Source organism: Equus caballus, chromosome 13 (genome assembly GCF_041296265.1).
Source record: "Equus caballus isolate H_3958 breed thoroughbred chromosome 13, TB-T2T, whole genome shotgun sequence".
NCBI lineage: Eukaryota > Metazoa > Chordata > Mammalia > Perissodactyla > Equidae > Equus > Equus caballus.
The window spans coordinates 46,598,781-46,613,659 of NC_091696.1; the positions used below are offsets into that span (position 1 = coordinate 46,598,781).

At 50.6% G+C, this 14,879-nt stretch overlaps 1 protein-coding gene across 2 annotated transcripts in view; it reads right to left on the bottom strand.

Annotated features, from left to right (window-relative positions):
- The window catches only part of ABAT (4-aminobutyrate aminotransferase), an 89,625-nt gene that overhangs the window by 57,054 nt on the left and 17,692 nt on the right, over window positions 1-14,879 (bottom strand). The window contains exon 1 of one of the 2 annotated variants that reach the window (XM_023616353.2): window positions 271-1,166. The exons of the other annotated variant lie outside the window; for it this stretch is intronic. The gene's annotated coding sequence lies outside the window, so the exon portion shown is untranslated. Of the gene's footprint in view, window positions 1-270; window positions 1,167-14,879 lie in introns of those variants that run through there. 2 annotated transcript variants of the gene reach the window in all.

Here is a 14,879-nt window from a genome sequence, read left to right on the forward strand (position 1 = left end):
ATACCCATCATTGTTTATTTTGTTCCCGCCGTAAAGGGGCTCATCTCCTGGTGTTCTCTCCACAAAGCATCCTTGAAAAATCTGTCCTGTACCTTTGTGTGTCCTTCAGACCGAAAGCTACACACGTGTGCATGGGTACACACACACACACTTGCATGCCCAGTCCCACAGCTAACAGTCATCGACACACGCTGAGACGCACCCCCACATGTCAGCAGATACATGCAAATCCACGAGGAGACACACACACACACACACGTCTGCACTCACAGTTGGCAGGGTCCTGAAGCAAGCCCAGCTCCCAACTGCTTGAAATGCCTCCTCTATGTCATTCTGCAGAGTCCCAGGGACCCGACCGGCTGGTTCATCCTAAGAGGGGCCGCCTGGCACCAGCTCCCCCTCAGGAGGAGGCTCCGGACTTCCAGGCAGTCCCCAGAACATGGGCTCAGGTACAGGCAGGAGGAGGACTCCTGGAAAAGGATGTGCTCAGGTGGTTCCCAGCAAGAGCTAGAGGCAGAGGGATGGAGAGGAGGTGAAGGAGGCGGGGAGAGTGAGAGACTGCAAGAGGGATTCAGAGAGAGAGATTTTCAGACAGAAGCAGAAAGGAAAAACCCTCACAGAGGCAAAGAGAAAAAGACAGAAAGAAAGAGATGAACAGAGAGAGAAAAATAGAACACAGATTTTTTAAAAAAGATGTTTTAAGCCCAGCTTGATTTCAGCCGGAAAGATGAGCTGGGACCTTCTGAAAAAGGCTGTCTGCCTCCCCTTCCTCCTTCCAGGGGGCCTCTTCCTAGATTTTTCTCTAACAGGCCAGGAAACCCTGAAGCTACAAAGCGGAGACCCAAGCCTTCGATGCCCAAATGGCTTCCCCAGGACTCCGCTGGCGGCGGGGGCTTCAGCAGACCCAGCCTATGACATGGCGGCAGCCAGGAAAGGGCTCGGAGGGGCCCCAAGTCATCTCCAAGACCTCCGGGGGCAGAGGGGCAGCTCCGGCTCTGAAAATCCACCTGACGCCCTCTCCGCGGGGGAGGTTGGGGGAATCCATTACTCTACCACCCCCATTAGAGCCCAAGCTGGGGGAGGGGGCGTCAATGCCTGTCCACAGGGGCCCAGAAGAGGAAGCGGGAATGGTCACAAGATGGGGAGGGGGAGCGCAGGGGGGACGCGGAGCTTTCGGTCACGTGCTGCTCATCAGTTGCCATGACGACGGCAAGGGGGTGGGGGCGCCCAGCCGGGAGGCTGCAAGACAGACCGTGCTGGCTCTAAATCACGGTGACGGCGCTTCAGTTGAGCTATTACGCCGTTGCCGTGGCAACCAATGGGCTCAAATCGCAGAGGAAATCTATAATTATTACTAGCCAGATACCGGCGAACTCCGCGCAGTAATAAGCACGTTAGGGCCGTTCGACCTGAGCTCTGGGAGGGGGAAATGCCGACCTCCAGCCCCCAACTCCGGGGAGAATAAGGCCCAGGGAGACTCCTCAAGGCAGATCTGTTGCTCCAGAATGGGAACCTGGAAGGCTCTCTCAGCCAAATGAAGAGTAAACATTAGGTGAAACCACATGAAATTGCCAGCGTTTGACCATTGGCAAGCATTTCCCGTGAATTTATTGCGGAAATTTCCAACAGGCAGCCAAGTTGGATCTGACAGCGCATACCTGCACACCCACGCCTAGCTTCTGCGGTCCACACTTGGCCACGCCTACTTTATCAGAGATCTACCCCTCTAGCCATCCGTTAACCCTCTATGTTTTGAAGCGTTTCAAAGTAAATTGCAGACATCAGGACCCTTCCCCCTCAAACACTTCAGCCTGCATAAAATTATTTGATCATTTTTGAACAAGAAAAACAGCAATTTTCACATGATTCCATTTAAATAGAATAAAAATTGGGGCTGGCCCCGTGGCCTTGTGGTTAAGTTTGGCATGCTCCACGTCAGTGGTCCAGGTTTGGTTCCTGGGTGCAAACCGACACCATTGGTCTGTCAGTGGCCATGCTGTGGCAGCAGCTCACATACAAAATAGAGGAGGACTGGTACAGATGTTAGCTCAGGCGAATCCTCCTCAAGCAAAAAGAGGAGGACTGGCAAAAGATGTTAGCTCAGAGTAAATTTTCCTCAGCAAAAAATAAATAAAATCAAATCTAGATTTATATCTGTCATCCATCCGTCCATCCACCCATCCATCTTCTTTTCTATCTAGCCACCCACTCAGTCTCTCACTTATCCATCCATGCATCCAACTATCCATCTGTCCACTCACCCATGTTCTTTTCTATCCAGCCATCCACCCAGTCTCCCATTCATCCACCCATCCATCCATGCATCGCTGGGAGATCTCATGCACATGCATGATTTCCACAAATGATTCACCATCCCTGAATCTTCCTTCCTGGTCCAGCAGATACCACCAACAGCATGTCTTACATATTAAGCTCAATATGTTCTCAACTAAAATCATCCTTTTCCCTTCACCACACCTGTTCCCTTTCTTGTGTTCAGCATCTCAGTAAACAGAACCACTGCTACCCACTTGTTCAAGCCAGAAGCCTGAGACCCACCCTAGATCCTCTTTCTCATTACCTTCACTCACCACCACGCCCTGGGATTTTCCACACTAGGCTCAGGTCTCCCCATCCTCTCCTCTCTTTCTCTTGTCCTGGTCCAGGTACGCATCATGTCGTGGCTGCTCAGCTGCCCCAGCCTCCTGACTGGCCTCGCAGCTGTGACCTCACCCTCCCTCTGTTTTCTCCACACTGACTTATTACCATGAAACATCTGGCCATGTTGATGGTGTGGGGGAACGGGCATCTCACGCATTGCTGGTGGGAGCATAAATCTATACAGATATCTTGGAAAGGAATTTATCAAAATCTATAAAACTTTAAATGCACCAACCATTTTTTCCCAGCATAATTCTACTTGAAGAAATTTGTCTCATGGATATAAACTGAAAGCAAGCCACATGTCCATCAGTTGGAGCTGGCTAAATCAATTTTGGTACATCTATAATATAGAATAAAAAGAATGAGGCGGTGCTTTACGTCCTGACACAGAAAGTGTTTAATCTAAGTGAAAGCAAGTTGCCATGGAGCATGTTTGGGCAATGCCTCCTGTGTTCCCCAGCAGCTCCTCTACTTGGCGATCATGTTGGTTAGAGACTTAAGTGGGTACCAAAGTGTCCAGGGAACATGGCTTTATGAGCTGCCTCTTCTCCATCACGTGTCAGCACTAGCTCTTCACTGGGCTGGAGAACAGAAGAGTTGAGGCCAGGAACACCCTTGCTGCCTCTGGAGCCACCCAGATAGTCCATAGCACCCCGCCGGCACCGTCGGGCAAGGTGGGCCCTGCGGGCTGCTGGGAGGTACCATGAATCACTTTTCTCCCTCGCTCAGGGCACGAGTGCGGAAGCTGCCTAACTGCAAGGTGACGCGAGAACGGAACACACCTCGGAGGCGTGGCACGTATTGGGCGAGCACAACAGGATCGACAGGAAAACGCCAAGTTCTAGTTCCTGCTCAGACCTGGAAGGGCTCCTGGGCATCAGTCTGCCCCGCTCTCTAAGGGGCTGAGTGTACCTCCCAGGGTCGTTCTGAAGGTCAAATGCGGCGACGGTGGGGAAAACAGCACTTCAAAGTCATCTTGCTAAACAGATGAGCTATTGTTATTAATTGATCTTTGGGATCTATCAGCCTAATTCTGAATCCTATACAGCCCAGCGCATGTATGAAAGCTGTAAGCTTCGTTTTCATTTGAGCATCTGTTTAGTGCCTGCCGGAGGGAAGCACTTACATATATGATCTCATTTAACTCTCAAAACAACTCTGGTAGTGGGGATTCTTGCCCCCATTTTACAGATGAGGCACAGAGAGGTTAAGGGACTTTCCTAATAGCACCCAAGACTTTCTGACTGCAGAAATGCTTTTCTCATTTCTTAATCACTCTCCTTCTTGAATCAGACCTTTAGGCCAGTGCTGTCGAAAAGAAATATAAATGCAGGTCATGTGTGCCATTTAGAATTTTCTAGTGGCCACATTAAAAAGGAATAGATGAAATGAATGCTAATTTTATGTTCTATTTAACTTGATATAGCCAAAATATCATTTCAACACAAAATCAATATAAAAAACACTTAATAAATATGAATATTCTTTTTTGGGGTCATATTACGTCTTCAGAATCTGATGTGTATGACATGCCTACACCGTGTCTCAGTTCTGACTGCCCGCATTTCACGTGCTCTGCAGCCACGTGTGGCTTTACTGGAGAAGGCATCTTAGGTGGCACTGATCTAGACCTGGAAAGAGTCTAAACCCTAAATAGTGACATTGGCCGCCATTTATGGAGCAGCTGCTATCTGCCTGGCTCTGCTCTACCTGTTTCACCTGTATTAACACCATCTTTTCTCATGACCCCGGGCAGCAGGTGCTCTTACGAGCTACGGAGGAGAAAGAGGAAGAAGCTCAGGGAGTTTAGGCAACAGGCCCAAGATCACAGGGCTAATCATCTGAGGAGCTGGCGTTTGAAGCCAAGTCCCTCCAGAAACCTGGCCCCTCCTGTGGCCTCCAACGCCGCATCTCCTATCACAACGTGTCGGTCACACGGGTCTGTAAGAACTAAATTGCCAAAAAAAGGATTTGACTTGTGCCACTTAATTTTAAGCACTCTGATCCATCAATACAGAAGATCATTTAAGCATTGGTTAAAAAGTAGGTAACTCACTCTGAATTGGTCCCAGCGTGGGATCTCAAGAACTGGTAATACACCAGACACTGAATTCCCCCGTCGGCGCCTCCTTTTGTCTCAATGGGACATGAATTAGAGGGAACGAGCAGGACCAGGCTTCCACCTGCTCAGAGCAGCTCCCTGTGGGACATAACGGTGGCTTCATCCTTATGTGGGATCACCTGTGGGAAGGCCGGGTGGCTCCAGTTCGCTCTTCCCATTCAGGCTGAACATGCCTGCTGATTTTAATGACGACATGTGAGCGCTGGCTATGTTCTACCGGGGATGGGGATGGTGGTGGTGATTTTATGACTGGTTCTGGGATGATCCTGTTCAAAGCCCTGGAGAGGCATGAGCTGGGGTGCTGACCCCCTAACTCCTGGCCAGGATGCACCGGAGTTGAGTGCAGCCAGCTCTCTGGTTCCACAGTGTGGCTGCAGCCTCCAAAAGGCAGGCACCTCTCTCGCCTCTTGCAAACTGGCTTAAAAGTCAACCACGCTTTATCCCTGACTTTGTGACCGGGAGCAGAATTACCTGGTCCTCGGCTTGAGGATGAAACCAGAGAAGGGAAGAGGAAAGGGAACTCTGGTCTGCCTCACATATGTCTCTAAAGCATCTGCTTCCCCCCTTCTCATTTCCATGACCTCCTCCAGACCACCCCGTCACCTCTTACCAGGACAACTGCAGGGGTAGAATCATCCTCTGCTTCCACCCCCTTAGCCTGTCACTCCTCAGCTCAACATCGGTTCCCAGTCTTCCATGAGGCCTGAGAGACAGCCTGAGCCACCCCTGCCTGCCTGTCTCTCCTAACTCATGCCATTCTGCCTTTTGGTCACTCTCTCTGGCCATTCTGGCCTCTGATTCCTGGAAAGCACAGAGCTCCGTGGCCTCAAGACCTTTGCACCGCCCATTCTTGCTGTCTGGACTGCTTCCCTCCCTCCCCCTTAGCCAACTTCTATGCATCCCTCAGGGCTCAAACATCCCATGTTATCTCCTCAGAGAAGCTTTTTTTATCTTCATGGAAATATGATTGCCCACTGTAATTTGTTCCATCTCCGTGTGTTATTGTTTCTTTCCACTCATCGCAGTTTGCACTTACACATTTATTTGTGGATTTCCTTAATGCATGCCTTCCAGGCTATTCCCCTTCCCTGGAGATGGTCTGCATCCCCAGCAGCTGGCACAATGCCTGGCGCACGTGATGGACGCGTTCAATATCTGTTGAGTAAATTCTTACTATTCCCATTTTACAGATGAGAGAGTTGAGGGCTCAGAAGAAAAGAAACTTTCCCAAATGACACAACTATCAAAAAAAATTACTGATACGCTATTGTGTGCAAAGTCTTAACCCAAAGGGTCAAGAGGCTCTATCAAGAAATGTGGGTGGATGGATGGCCGGCACACAGTTATACTCAAGAAACAGCATCGTTTGCCACAGGAACGATGTAGCCTGCCTTCTCTCTTAACCACTTTGTGAAATTGAGGGTGTGTGTTAGGTATGGAGTCAATTTCCTCTCGCTGAAATAAGATCTAGAAGGAAAAACCAACCAACCAACCAGGAGTCACATCTTTCTGATCTCAGGTCTGAGAGTCAGAACGTCACCTCTGGCTCTCCCTCCAGACACACACTGCTAGCTGGTATCTGGGTCCAGCCTTTTTTGGAAAACAACATAGCCACAAGGAATCAAGTGATATGAAATATTTTAGCCCCAAATAATTCCACCTCCAGAAATTTAGCTAACGTGAGGAACACTAAACAAAGGAACAGTCCTGTGCTCAGAGGGGTTCACAGCAGGGAACAGTGTAACAAGAAGAGCAGACAGCTGAAAACAGTGTAAACAACCAACAGCAGAGGAACGCTCAAATAAGCGGTGAGGCGACAACTTAATTATTTACCGACAACTGTGTAAAAAGGCAAGGAAATGATTTTTGAAGCCACAGAACGGGAGAGAAAAGACCATAAAATTTTATATGCAGTCTGGTTATAATTTTGTTAGAGGCACAAAAACAACACCATAAACGAACACATGAGAAAGGAAGGCTGGAAAGAAATGTGTTTCTCTTCAACCCTGCTTTATCTTGGAGACGGGGCTATGGAGGGGCGGTCTACTTTTTTCCACCTTTTTATATTTTCTGAACCACTGCTAATGACCTGTATTATTAATTTATTCAAACGTTTGGAAAGATGCCTCACTAGCTTTCCCGAATAATATCCAGAGAGAAACCGAAACAGAGTGAGCACGACTTCAGCTGATGGCAGCCGAATGTGTCTAGACATTTAATTACGGGAAAACAATTATTGAATAGCTTGACATGGCATTAACAGAGAGCCCCAGAGGCACTTGAAAATTGATCCGAGTTCGATTTGGTTCCTGAAGGTGTGGAAAGAGGAGATGAGCTTCTAAATGGACTATAAAAAGGACATTAGTTTTCTGGCACTGAACCAGGTCAAGGTGGATCCGATCCCCAGGTGGAAAGTCTTAAAAGTTGCAAGTAGGTCAACACAGTCAGGGAGCTCAGTGCGTCTGTAGTCGACACAAAGCGACACTTCTCGGCTCATCTGAAGACAGTGGAGGAAAGGGAAGCTCGGAGTTAAGAAGTCTGGAATTTCTGGAAGGCGAGGAAAGACGACATTCTGAGGCTTTGCTGCCCTGGGATTCACATTCTAGGCGAGGGGTCTGCAAACTACGGCCACCTGCCTGATTTTGTAAATAAAGATCTATCGGAACACTCGTTCCTTTACGGCTGTTACAGTTGCTTTTAAGTGCCACAATGGCAGTTGAGTAGCTGCGACAGAAATCGTACGGTCCACAACGCTGAGAATATTCATCACCTGGTCCTTTACAGGGAAAGTTTGCTGAACATTGACCTCGGCATTTGAAGCCTTGAAACCACAGGTCTGTCCTGTCTTCCTCATAACCACCTGATGCTCTGTTTCGTTCCGTTTCAAGAGGAGTTCAATTTTTAGAGGAAGTACGCGTACCCTGGTTTGGGAGAGCCACTTCCGCACCAGGCACTGTCTCCTTTTTCTGCTAACATATCGACGCGTGTTTCTCCAGAGTCAGCATTTACAGTCTGCCTAGTTTTTCTGTATTTATCAGACCTTTCTTTTTCTTTGGGATTACCTTGCTTTTTAACAGAAGTAAATTTAAGTGGGAACTTTGACATCAGTATCCTGTCTGGAAAGCAGTGTCATCACTGCTATAAATAGAAGGTCCCCGAAAATGAACACAATGACAACAGAGCTGTGTTCGTCAGCTCTCCCTGAATTCTGGTGCCCGCACGAGGCTCTAAGCCACTCCACCCTTCCGGGGGCCCTCTCCAGCATCACCGCTAATCCATCAGCACATCCTGTTGGCTCCCCCTTAGGCACAGATCCAGAGTCTGCCCACTCCTCCCACCTCCAGCGTTGCCCCTCATACACAAGCCCCCAGGTTCTCCTCAGGGCCTCTAACCACCTCCTGTCCTCCTCATCTTCCTGCGGTCTGGATGGAATCAACGCAGGAGCAGAGTGGTTCTTTGCAAAGTTAGGTCAGATCACAACCATCCTCCCTCTGCTCAAAACCCTGCAGTGGTCCCCATCCCAGGGTAAAAGCCGAAGCCATGGCAATGCACGACCCCGCCCACCCCACACCTGCTCCTCGTCTCCCCGAGCCCCCTCCTGCTCTGCTCCAGCCACGCTGGCGCCTGCTGCTCCTCAAGCACGTCAGGCAAGGTCGCCTCGAAAGCTTTGCTCTCGCCTTTTCCACGGCCTGAAAATCTCTTCCCCAGAGACCCCCACGGCTCCCTTCCTGTCTTCCTTGTCATCCCATTGTAAATTGCACCCTGGCCTCCGTGTCCCCTCCCCCTTGTGTTTAACACGTCTCGCCTGTTTTGCTTACCTTACAAAGTCATCTGTCTTCCCTGCACCCCCAGAAGAACGCGGCTCCGTGGGTACAGAGCTTCGTGTCTATCTTGATCACTGAGCTATGTGAAATGATGCAGAGACGATTACTCTAATTTGACAAAACGGGAAACTGAGGCACAGAGATTAAAGTAAACTGCCCAGAATCCTGCCCAATAGTAAAGAGCAGAGGTGGGGTTCAGCCCCACAGGGGACTGTCCCAGAGCCCGTGGCCTTCTGACTATGAGTCCAGCCCCCCACCTCATATGGGTGGGTAGGGACCGGTGGATAATAAGTGCTTAGTAAGGGCGAGCTCTTCTGTTACTAGTGTTGATATTATTCTCTCCAGACTTGGTTCTGTCTCGCTACAACGTATATAGTCTCACTGCAACGTATATATGGTCTTGTGGCCCAGCACCTGTTTTCTCCATAGCCCTCACTGCAGCTTTTAACTAAAGACTAATTGTGGGAATTCACAAACAGGGCGGAGGGACACACCTGACACCAAAGGGCAGCTGCCACGTGATTCCGCCCATGGAAGTTCAAGAGTCGGCAAAGCTGGTCTCGGCCGACAGATGTTAACTTGAAAGGACTCTGGGACTAATTAACCGGTAAGGGGCATGAGGCAACTTTCTGGGCACTGGGATCCCCTACATCTTGATCTGGGTGCCGGTTCCGTGGGCGTTTCCAGAGGTGAAAGTGCGCGGAGCTGTATGTCTAGGTTTAGTGCGGTTTGCCATATGAAGTTACTCATCAGTTTAAAATAAGGTAAAAGAAACGAGAAAGGGAATATCAAGAAAACCTAGGGGCCGGCTCTGTGGCCGAGTGGTTAAGTTTGTGCGCTCGGCTGCGGCCGCCCAGGGTTTGGATCCTGGGCGCGGACATGGCACCGCTCCTCAGGCCATGTTGAGGCAGCATCCCACATCCCAGAACTAGAATGACCTGCAACTAAGATATACAACTATGTACGGGGCGGGGGGGGGGGGTTTGGGAAATAAAGCAGAAAGAAAAAAAAAAAACCTAGCTCTCTTCCCCGGAAATTAATTGCATCATTTTAGTTAAGGACTCTCTCCAAGTAACTGTAGGCTCCGAGAGGGTAAGAACCACACGCGGGATGGTGACGTCTGTATCCCCACCCCAGCACAATGCCAGGCACTGAGTAAGCATCGATAATATTCACTGAAAGAATAAATAAAAGAACGAACCAATGCCCAGGGCAGCAGGTTGCTCGTTCCAAAGATGGCTACACAGTATCTTCCATCCTGCATATCTTGTCTCTGTGACCTTGCTCCCCCAGCAGGAGGTGGGGGTCTGTCTCTCCACCCTGCTGAATCTGGGAAGCCCGGTGGCTCCTTTGGCCAAAACAATATGGCACGCTGTGGATGACAGTTTGGCAGTTCCTTAAAAAGTTACACATAGAACTAGAGTGTGACCCAGCAATTCCACTCCTGGGTATAGACGCCAAGAAGAGAAAGCAGGGACCCAGATACTTGTACGCCTGCGTTCATAGCAGCATATTCACAGCAGCCAGAAATTGGAAACAACCCAAGTGTCCATCAACAGATGAACCGATAAACAAAACATGGTCGATCTATGCAACAGAATGTCATTCAGCCATAAAAATGAATGAAGTACTGATCCATGCTACCACATGGATGAACCTTGAAAAAATCACGCAAGTGAAAGAAGTCAGACACAAAAGGACAGACAGCGTATGATTCCGCTTATACAGAAAGTAGATCGGAGGTTACCAGTCGCTGGGGGGAAGGAGAGAAAAGAGAGTTATTGCTCAATGGCTGCAGAGTTTCTGTTTGGGGTGATGAAAAAGTTTTGGAATGAGATAGTGGTGATGGTTGCACAGCATTGTGAATGTAATTAATGTCACTGAATTGTAGACTTAAAATTGGTTAAAATGACAAATTTTACGTTATATATATTTTACGACAATTTAAAAACACTAATAATGTAATATACCCAGACCCATTGAATTGTATGCCTTGAGTGGGGGAATTGTGTGGTATGTTAATTATATCTCAATAGAGCTGTTAAAAACAAACCAGAACAATATGGCGGAAGTGACACTGTGCCAGTTCCAGGCACAGCCTCTTGGAAGCCAGCCTCCACGGAAGAAGAGGACTACTTAGACTTCTGAGCTGTGAGAAGCCCAAGTCACATGGAAGGGTCCTGGTGGCTGAGACCTCGTGGAGAGAGAGGCACCATGGTGCCAGGTCTGTGAGTGAAGATACCCCTTGGACGCCCAGCCCAGTCAAGCCTTTGAATGATTCCAGCTCCAGCTGCCCCTGACACACTGCTGCATGAGAGACCCCAAGCCAGAAGCACCCAACCGAGCCCAGCCAAGCCACAGAAGTGGGAGATCATGATCAGTTGTCTGAAGCCACTAGGTTTGAGAGGCTCTGTCCACGGCTGATGGACGGGGCAGCCCGCCACAGGAAGGTGAGGACCTAAGCTCTATGTCACGTTGCCTGGATTCAAATATTGGCTTGTCTGGCCACCCCGTCAGCTCTGGCAGGTAACTCAACTTCTTTGAAACCCAGCTTCTTAACATGAGGGCCATATTTACTTTCTCAGGTGGTTCTAAGGAGAGGGGCTCCATCCAGGGACAGCCCCATTGTGCCCACCTCTCTGGCCACCCCCGCTGGTCTGCCTGATCGCTCCAGCTCTCCCCTCTCAGAGAGCTGTGTTGGGATGGCCTTTAGTGGCCACGGGAGGAGGGGACCGAAGCTATGGCTGGAGGAGAACAGTGAACTCAGCTGCTCTCCATTCTCCCTCTGGCTGGAGGAACACTCGGGCAGACGAAGCTGGAAGCCCAGAGCGCGTGGAGGGAACACGGCCCTGCTGACACCTTGACCTTGGACGTCTGGCCTCCAGCACCGTGAGAGAACACATTTCTGTTGTCGGAAGCCCCCAGTCTGTGGTACTTCCACCATGACCCCCGTTTAATCCTCTTTCCACAGAGCAGCCAGAGGGACTGTTTGAAAGGACACAGATGCTGTCACTCTCTGGTTAATAACTTACCAAAGGCAGCTGATTGCAAAGAGAAGAAAACCCAACCTTCTCACTATAACCTCCAAGGCCCCGGGCTGGCCCTGGCTGCGCACCTGTTGTGGCCCTGCCTGGAACGGGCTCTGAACGGCCGGCGCCGCCTTCCGCTCAAGTACCACCCTTCAGAGAGGTCTTCCTTGCCGCCCACTACTTCATGTCACTGAATTTTCTGTGTGCCGTTGCCCTTCACTGCTTTCTCAGTTGCTCAGCGATGCATCTGTCTCCCTGCACCAGCGATGCGTCTGTCTCCCTGCGCCAGCACACGAGCTCCTTGCTCTCTCGTTCACCTCTATCCCCTCGCGGATGTGCAAGATCATTAGGTGTTGAATGCTCAGTCCTTGGGACGTGGGCACCTCTGGCGACGGGAGCAGCAGGCTGACTTTGTGGGAGGAAAAACTAAAATCAACAAGTGATGACTCAAGCTGGGCAGCTGCCTCCCGGGGAAGTAGGTGGCCTTGGGTCAGCTCAGACAGGCCGGTCTGAGACCAGTGCTCCTTAGGTCTGCCCCCGGGGCAGCCGGCTCCTGGGAGCACTCCCTCTTCGCTCCTGCACCGCCCCCATCAGCTGGGCAGCATCTGCAGAGCAGAAGGGCTGGCCCGGACTCAGGGAACACAGCACCCAGTCAGACTGCTGATTCCCAAACTTCTGGAGAGCCCCCAGGAGGCCCTCTGAGCAGTCACACGGGCCCTACTGTGTGCCCAGAGCTATGCTGAGTCTTGGGCAGACTGGAATGCAGCAAGAGGACCCTGAGTTACAAAGGTAACAGGGCCCGGGGTTTATGGGCATGCACTGTGCACCGAGACCTGGGTTCAAGTCCCAGCGGTGCCTTGTGCCATGGCTGCAACCTGGAGAAGTAACAAAAGGAGAGAGAAGTAACCAGGATGGGCAGATTTGGGCTCAATAACTAAGAAATTCCTCTGGGTCCCAGGTTCCAAGATGCTGTGCACTGTTTGATCGTCCACTCCCCCGGGGGCCACTGCTCTGCCCCGAGGAATGGCCGGTAACTGAGCTGGTGTCCCAGGGGCACACTGCTCCGTTCAGCTACACTGACGGCTGCTCTGTGTCTCTCTACTCCCACCAGTGTTATTCGTTTTGAGACTTAGCATCGCGCCATCACAGGAAGACTTCTTCTCATTTAGCAGATCAGAAAACCCAGGCAACGAGAGCCGCAGGGCCCCTCGCGGGGGCTCGGGCATTATCCACACTCACTCTCGGCCGCCTGATTTCCAGATAGCCTCGGTCCTCTCAACAACTTGTGACGCAATGGCTGGATCATTTTGCAGATTAAGCAAAACTCACCACCATTCTTGGAGCAAATAAGTGGCAGCTGGGATTTGAACCCAAGCCTGTCTGACTGCCTCGCTTTCCTGCAGAATCACGAGCACGGCGCTATGGGGTGATTCTATACAAATGGAGAAACGCAGTCTTTACAATCATTTGGCTCCTGCAAAAAACGACAACTAGAGCAAGACACCGGCCTCTTATCGGCGCCGGTAGGAACCATCTGCTTCTCACTCCGGCCTTTTAACAGAAATCTCGGAGGAGTTCTCCTCTCTCCCACAATGCCAACTCAAGTGAGGACTTGTCTTGTAGACTCAGCAACTTTCCCCGAAAACCATGTGGCATCGACATGCCACTCTTCTTTCCAAAGGACGTCGCCCAGCAAAGCCGGGACTCTGCAATTCACAGGCTTGAGGAGACTTGGCACAAAGAGACACGGGCCCTGATCACATGAGGATGGATCTGGTGTCCTCTGTACCAGCAGCTCAGGCTCAACGCCCGGGCTCCCTGGCCAGCGGCTCCCGCAGAGCGCGGCCTGCTGGGCCTTGTCTTCCTGAGCCAAACGCCGGGAACGGGGAGGGAGTCGGGGAGGGCAGCGTGTGGGCGAAGGCAGCACAGAGCCGGGTTCCCCAAACTGGAACTTGCCCTCCTGAGGCCCCAGAGGGAACTCAGGTGTTAGGGTGTGCTGGCCTGCCTCCTCCTCCTGCTTCCTTCTCTGCCCAACAGGGCCCAGGGACAGGTTTCTAAAGTCACTCCAGGGATGGCTCAGCCTTCAGAGCACAGGTGTCACAGCCAGGCCCACCGTTCCGCCGGAATACAAGCCCCTCTTAGCAAAGGGGCAGCGGCCACTGGGCATCTCGAATTAAAGACTTTCCGAGTTGGATAAAAACCTCGGAGATCTTGCCCAGCCCTCCCATTTAACCTGTGAAAAAACAAGGCTCAGGGAAGATGAGCAACGTGTCTGATGTCTCATCGGAGGTGCTAGGCAAGGAGCAGGGCTCTATTTCAGGTCTCCCTGAGGCTTGACAACCAAAATCTCACAACAAATTCTGTGAGGCAGGTTCGACGATCACACCTATTCTCCACACGAGGCCACTGAGGCTTGGAGTCATGGGGCCCCAACTCACACAGGTAGAGGCACCCACTGAGCCACCCCAAGTCCTGGGGTCTGAAACTGCGTTTCCTGAGAGATGATATTAGATGGCATGTAAGTAAACATTTATCTTAATGGTAATCTTTATTTTAGCATACATTAAGAAAAAAAAGTGAAACCGATTAATGTGTGCATGTGGCTGCTTAGGGTGAAGCTCCGTAAAGAAAGCAAATCAATTTAATGTAAAGAAATAATGGATGAGGGGCCAGCCTGGTGGTGCAGCAGTTAAGGTCACACGTTCCGCTTCAGCAGCCCGGGGTTTGCTGGTTTTGGATCCCAGGTGTGGACAGGGCACCGCTGGCAAGCCATGCTGTGTCTGGCATCCCACATAAAGTAGAGGAAGATGAGCACGAGTGTTAGCTCAGGGCCAGTCTTCCTCAGCAAAAAGAGGAGGATTGGTGGCGGATGTTAGCTCAGGGCTAATCTTCCTCAAAAAAAAAAAAAAAAGTGCAGGAAAAAAAAGAAATAATGGGTGTTAATAATAATGCTGACATCCATCGAGTAATTAGTGCTCTGTGTCAGGCGCTCTCCCGACCGTTTCCACATCTTGCTTCATTCAGTCCTCATAACAACCTACGAGGTAGGTACGACGATCACCGCCATTGCACGGGTGAGGCGCAGAGAGGCTAACTGACACGTCCAAGTTTCCACTGCGGGAAGCAGCTGAGCTGGGATTCAAACCCGGAAACAAGCACTTAGGTGGCGCTTGGATAAGACGAAACTTCGGAATGTGGAAGGAGAAGGATGAGGCTTGGGGAACAAATGAGCTGCTTCCG